The following is a 5,862-nucleotide window of genomic DNA, read 5'->3' on the forward strand; positions in this document are numbered from 1 at the left end:
GCACATGCAACGGGTAAACCGAGCATGCTTAACCAACGTGGCTAGCAAATGGCAAAGTGCTCCTCCAAGATCTGGTGGTCGACACGAATGGCAGCCATCGCGACCTCATCCGCGCGTGCGGCTGCGATTTGCTTCTCCGCTGACAAATGCTCCTTGAGATCCTGGCTATACTGCGTGCACCATGGCTTAGGGCGGCGCTTATTTGGTGGAGGGGTCAGTAATTTGTGTGGAAGGTGTCGTGCTCGCGCCGACGGTCGAGGCATGTGGGATGTGGAAGGAGGAGGAGGATGGGTCGGGTGTGGATTACCTGCCTGGATAGGCGAGGCCGAGCAGCGTGAAGGAGGGTCGTCGGCGAGGAGGCGGCGCTGCAAGCCAGGAGTGAAGGTTCCACTTGGAAAGGAAGGCGGAAACAGGGGAAATGTGGCTTTTGGTAAGGGAGCGGGGAGGTAGATATTTCCACAGAAGCCGAAATTTTGGAATTGCTTCAGCCCAAAAACTGGCGCGCAAAGTGTCATCATACACGGTCCCTTATTCAGAACTGTGTATGATATGTGAAAACCACAAATGATTCAGATAGCTTAACCCGTGTGTGATGAGTTTGAACGTCAAAAATTTTGGTTCGAATTTCCATGGTTACAGTGGTCATCCAAGTCATTGCATAATTTGGGTATACAAAGGAGACTATAGCACACCCACACTTCTTAATCGAGCAAGTTCAGCAATTAAACGGAGCTAGCTGACCTAAACATTACTCTAAAAAATTAAAGACGGGTGCTCTTAATTAAACAAAACAAAGAGTACTACTATGGCTGGTGCTCGTCGATCTCCGCCGCCGCATCCATATCCAGCTCGCGCCTGACGGTCTCCTGGGGAAGAGGCTCCATGGCATCAATCGCACCATACTCGGCAAGCATCTCGCCATCCATGTCTGCCATATCTTTGGAATAGGCCGCCACGATGTGGGCGTGGGCAGCCGCGGTTTGGGATTTGGCGGGCTCAAACTCTCTCGGTGATTGCCAACTCTTCGGCCATGGGTTACCGACCGTTGTTGGAGAAGCTTCCTTCGATTTGTGCGGTGACCGCCATGAGCTGGGCGTGGACGGCCTCGACATGGTGGTGGGCAGCCTCCATCAGGGCTAAGGCTGCCGCTGCGGAACGGACAGCTGTTGTGCCCCTCTCGCCAATTGCTATCCCCAAGGCAGATGTTGTTGCCGCCACCTGAGAAGCAACAGCGGCCGTTTGGGCTGCCTTGGCCGCCCGGACGCAGATTGCGGTCGCCCTCACGAAGCTTGTTAGCACGCGCCTGGCGGCTGCGGCCGCGCTCTCGCCGGACTGGGCCGCCGAAGTTGCCCTCACGACGCGGTTCCACGTCCCCATCTTTAACCGGTGATGATTGAACAGTGAATGATATTTGGGGAGTGAGCTAGTGTGCTTGACACGCCAGCTGTGGACTGTAGCCGACGCACCTTCTTGCGTAAGCCATAGGCGTACTATACACCAACGGTGCTCCAAGATATTTTGTGCTGCATCTCACACGGTTGGTGATAATAAACTATGTACGATCTACTTGATTTTTTGTCTTGATTTGAATTACGTAATGGGGTCACAGCTGCAAAGAATGGTGTTTGAATTGCTAGAACTTTTATCTGCAGTGAACATGCAACTATAGGTGTGTCGTCAAAAAAATTGGAATTATTCAGGGTTCGTTTGGACGTTTTTATACATTAACTTGGTTTTGTAGGCATTTCAGGTGCATAATTCAAATTTGAACTAAATGCACATGGTCCAGTGCATATAAATTGGTTGAAAAATCAAATATGTGTCCTTGGTTGCATGCTTAGGTCCCATGCAAGAAATGGGAATGAATATCAAACACCTAGCCACCGTCACTCGGCCTCAAACATTGAGATACTTGGTTTTTAAACTCTAGTAAATCCAAAACTCGTCTGAAATTCATGAAACTTGGCATGTTATCATGGAGCGACATCAACATGCCGTGGTAAAAACTTTATCCCATTTGGGGCAGGTTTGGGTATAAGCTTCTCCCAAACTAGAGCTTCTCACAACAAGCATGATGGTTACAGTAGGGAACGTGCCACCTTTGGGGACGAAACGATATATGTTGCCTCTTATTGCTTCCAAAAAAATTCTAGTGTCAACATAGAACATAAGGAGTGTTGTGTTTAACTTTGGAATTATTCGGGGTTCGTTTGGACATTTTTATACACTAACTTGATTTTGTAGGTATTTTATGTGCACAATTCAAATTTGAACTACATGCACATGCTCCAGTGCATATAAATGGGTTGAAAAATGAAATATGTGTCCTTCGGTGCATGCTTAGGTCGCATGCAAGAAATGGGAATGAATTTCAAACACCTTGCCACCGTCATTCGACCGCAAACATTGAGATACTTGGTTTTTAAATTCTAGTAAATCCAAAACTTGTCTAAAATTCATGAAACTTGGCATGCTATCATGGAGCGGCATCAACATGTCGTGGTAAAAATGTTGTCCCATTTGGGGCAGGTTTGGGTATAAGCTTCTCCCAAACCAGAGCTTCTCACAACAAGCATGATGGTTTCGGTAGGGAACGTGCCACCTTTGGGGACGAAACGATATCCGTTGCCTCTTATTGCTTCCAAAAAATTTCTAGTGTCAACATAGAACAACAGGAGTGTTGTGTTCAATTTTGGAATTTTTTGTGGTTCGTTGGGACATTTTTTATACATTAACTTGGCTTTATAGGCATTTCAGGTGAACAATTCAAATTTGAACTACATGCACATGCTCCAATGCATATAAACTGGTTGAAAAATCAAATATATGTCCTTGGTTGCATGCTTTGGTCCCATGCAAGAAATGGGAATGAATTTCAAACACCCTGCCACCGTCACTCGGTCGCAAACATTGAGATACCTGGTTTTTAAATTCTAGTAAATCCGAAACTCTTCTAAAATTCATGAAACTTGGCATGCTATCATGGAGCGACATCAACATGCCATGGTAAAAAAATGTCCCATTTGGGGCAGGTTTGGGTATAAGTGTCTCACAAACTAGAGCTTCTCACAACAAGCGTGATTGTTTCGGTAGGGAAAGTACCACCTTTGGGGACGAAACAATATCTGTTGCCTCTTATTGCTTTCAAAAACTTCTAGTGTCAACATAGAACAACAAGAGTCCTGTGTTTAATTTTGGAATTTTTCGGGGTTTGTTTGGACATTTTTATACATTAACTTGGTTTTGTAGGCATTTCAGGTGCATAATTCAAATTTGAACTACATGCACATGCTCCAGTGCATATAAACTGGTGGTAAAATCAAATATGTGTCCTTGGTTCCATGCTTAGGTCCCATGCAAGAAATTGGAATGAATTTCAAACACACTGCCACTGTCACTCGGCCCCAAACATTGAGATGCCTTGTTTTTAAATTCTAGTAAATCCAAAACTCATCTGAAATTCATGAAACTTGGCATGCTATCATGGAGCGGCATCAACATGTCGTGGTAAAAAATTTGTCCCATTTGGGGTAGGTTTGGGTATAAGCGTCTCACAAACCAGAGCTTCTAACAACAAGCGTGATGGCTTCGGTAGGGAACGTTCCACCTTCGGGGATGAAACGATATCCGTTGCCTCTTATTGTTTTCAAAAATTCTGGTGTCAACATAGAACAACAGGGGTGTTTTGTTTAATTTTGGAAATTTTCGGGGTTCGTTTGGACATTTTTATACATTAACTGGGTTTTCTAGGCATTTTATGTGCATAATTCAAATTTGAACTACATGCACATGCTCCAGTGCATATAAATTGGTTGAAAAATCAAATCTGTGTCCTTCGGTGCATGATTAGGTCCCATGCAAAAATGTGAATGAATTTCAAACACCAGGGCACTGTTGATTACCGGCAAACTGTTGAGATACTTTGTTTTGAAATTCTAGTAAATCCAAAACTCGTCTGAAATTCATGAAACTGCATGCTATAATGGAATGGAATCCGACATGCTATGGTATTTTTCGTGTCCATTTTGAGAGAAGGAGCACTCAAATAACAGCCAACAAAGGCATTTTGAAACAAATGGCTACCATAGTAACATCTCAAACGTTTGTATAATTTAAATTGTGTGTGTTCTGTTAACCATTCACGTGACACCATGCCTCACTCTTTTAATGGCTAGGAGGTGTCGTGCGGACAGGTGCTTGAGTGCTTGACTAAATGGGAGGCGTGCGAGCTATACTCCAACGCGGAGGCTCACCGTGAAGCATGCGAGCTGTACGCCGCGCAGGCTCACCGGGAAGCGAGCCCTTTGACTTCCATGTCCGCCCGTCTTGCTCGCATCCTCTCCATTAATGGCACCCAAGCCACAGTTTAATATGGTTTTTAAATATAAAACACTCATCTCAAATGTTTTAGTTAGAACACCCGTATACAAAACCGACAACTTCCCCAGGAAGCCAAGGGAAAATGTGCCTAGCAGGATTTGTGCAGCTCTTGATCACAAACGTTTTAGTTAGAACACCCATATGCAAACCGGCAGCTTCCCCAGGAAGCTAAGAGAAAATGTGCCGAGCGGGGTTTCTGCAGCTCTTGATCGCAAATGTTTTAGATAGAACACTCGTATGCAAAGTGAGAGCTATGGTCTTCCCCCTTAAGTCGAGGGAAAATTCGCAGTGCAGGATTTGTGCATCCCTTCAATGCAAATGGTTGTTTTGGATGACCCGTGTGCAACCACGTATAAACAATTTGGTAAGATTTGCATCTATCATATTGGGTATGTTGCCATTTGTCAAACTAGAAAGATTGGCATTTGTTGATCTAGTAACATTGCCATTTGTCAATCCTTGTAACACTGCGATTTGTCAAAATATGCAGCTAAAAATCACTAGCACTATCTAATTTTTGCAACTAAAATTCAGTAATTAAGCATAGATTTCATTCATAGATTAAGCAGTCATTCTTAATTTATACGAACAGATCAACTCGACAGCTGAAGTGACCAAACTTTTCCCCAATTGTTGCCAACCACGTACTGAAATAGCTATTTCAACTATATATACTAGCTAATTTTAAGTACATTGTACAGTTCCACCACACATCTATAGTCAGATGAACTGAACAAAATAGCCCCTAAATACTAGTACTACTATGGAGGGGCTTTGTGCTACTTCCGGCAGCCTCTCCTCTGTCGAGCGCGCTCAGTAAGAGGTAGAGGAGGAGGAGGAGGATCCTACCGAAGAACTAGACAAATGCAATATGGTGCCTAGCGCTGTTGCACGTTCAGCGACGCTCGCCAGCTCGAACGCCCACTGCCGCTCCAGACGATCCCTCTCGAAGAGCCGGACTGCTCGTGGATCTCCTGATTCCTCGCCTATGCGTCGGCGTGTGTTGTGGCCACGGCTGCGGTAAGGCTCTTTGGGTGCTCGATGAGGCGCTCCTCCTCCTGCAAGAACTCAATGTAGCGTGCAAGGTCGCTGACGCACGTGCGGGCCTCCACCTCCGCCTCCCTCCTTCGGGCGGTGGTGGCGGAGCGGGTGAAGATCACGGTAGTCGACGGTGGGCTGGCAGCCACGGCGGCTGATGATGGGGTGGCGACCACGACCACCACCTCCCACCTTCGGGTCGTGATGGCGGAGCGGGTGATGGCCATGATGGCCGACAGTGGGTGGCGGCCACGACGGCCACCTCCTGGCTTCGGGCCGCCGCGGCAGAGCGGGATATGGCCCTGGCTTTCGACGGTGGTGTGGCGGCAACAACGGCCGGCAACAGCTGTCGACGGGTAGCAGCGGCAGAGCATGTGGTGGGTGTTCCGCGCACACCCAACAGGGACGCCACGCGCACTACACTACGTCAAGGACTGCGCCGCC

This window comes from Triticum aestivum, chromosome 5A, assembly GCF_018294505.1.
Source record: "Triticum aestivum cultivar Chinese Spring chromosome 5A, IWGSC CS RefSeq v2.1, whole genome shotgun sequence".
Taxonomy (NCBI): Eukaryota; Viridiplantae; Streptophyta; class Magnoliopsida; order Poales; family Poaceae; genus Triticum; species Triticum aestivum.